At 45.9% G+C, this 1027-nt stretch overlaps 1 pseudogene; it reads left to right on the top strand.

Annotated features, from left to right (window-relative positions):
- The first annotated feature begins 415 nt into the window (after positions 1-415).
- On the top strand, positions 416-727 carry LOC149695131 (uncharacterized; annotated as a pseudogene).
- Positions 728-1027: the final 300 nt, after the last annotated feature.

Here is a 1027-nt window from a genome sequence, read left to right as displayed (position 1 = left end):
TTCGTTTATAGAAACTTTAATTGGCTTAATTTCAGTACTATTTAATCACATTGGAAGCCTCAATTTCTATTGAAGAAAGTATAGTAAAAATCTAAAGATAGACGCTGCCATTTTATAATTGTGCCATCAAGTTCTCTCAATTTTGAAGCAGACGATAATCAGTTACAGAACCACGGCCCAGTCGTTCAAGGACGTGATTAAGTTAGCCATGCTAAAAAAACCCTCTGTCCATATTTGGCGGCTGATTACGTGATATTATTCCCGCGTAAAACGCCACAAGATTAATGAGAACTCTGCGGCACTACCAACCCTCAAATTCCAAGGCTTGTCAGGACGTGCGGTTCCCCCCACCACGGAAAGAAACCCCAATGGATTAATCTCGCTTTATAATTCAGAAACGGTTTCAATAGCTCCGATGGAAAGACATGCCATAACCACTGAAATAGCTTTCGCCATACCGGACACTTACGAAGGCATTGTCACGGGCCTACAAGAACTCCTCGAACAAGACCTCCACATCGGGGGCGGCATCATTGATCCGGACTACCGAGGTCCAGTCAAGGTCATCTTCTTCAATCTCACGGACAAACATTACCACGTCACCCCAGGAATGGCAATCGCCAGACTTCTTCTAGCCCCCACCTACTCCCTAGTGGTGGAGGAGGCTACCGCACTCTCCAGTACTGATCGCGCGGCGCAAGGGTTTGGGTCCACTGGACTCCAGTGATCAAACTACGGCACGAGTGTCTGTTGCATTTTCCGTAACTCCAACGGACTACCACATCCCAAGTCTGTAAATACACTCTTTGAAATGGATCTCTATCTCCCCTATTTTTGTATCTTCCCTTGCATGACGGGCCAGCGGACCACCGTCCCGAACGGCCCAGGATTAATTAAATAAATAAACTCTGCGGTGCTCAAATGGACCAATACTATATCGTAACCACTATGGCGCTAAAATTTAAGGGCTCTCAAAAAGAAGACAGCACGTAAAGGCCCTTCATCGAGAATATTAGGACTGTTCACG

Source organism: Phalangium opilio, unplaced genomic scaffold, assembly GCF_054372755.1.
Source record: "Phalangium opilio isolate 3A_F unplaced genomic scaffold, DU_Popi_V2 ptg000022l_1, whole genome shotgun sequence".
In the NCBI taxonomy this organism is placed as follows: Eukaryota; Metazoa; Arthropoda; class Arachnida; order Opiliones; family Phalangiidae; genus Phalangium; species Phalangium opilio.
The sequence above is the reverse complement of the archived record's forward strand: the minus strand, read 5'-3'. Positions and strand labels throughout refer to the sequence as shown.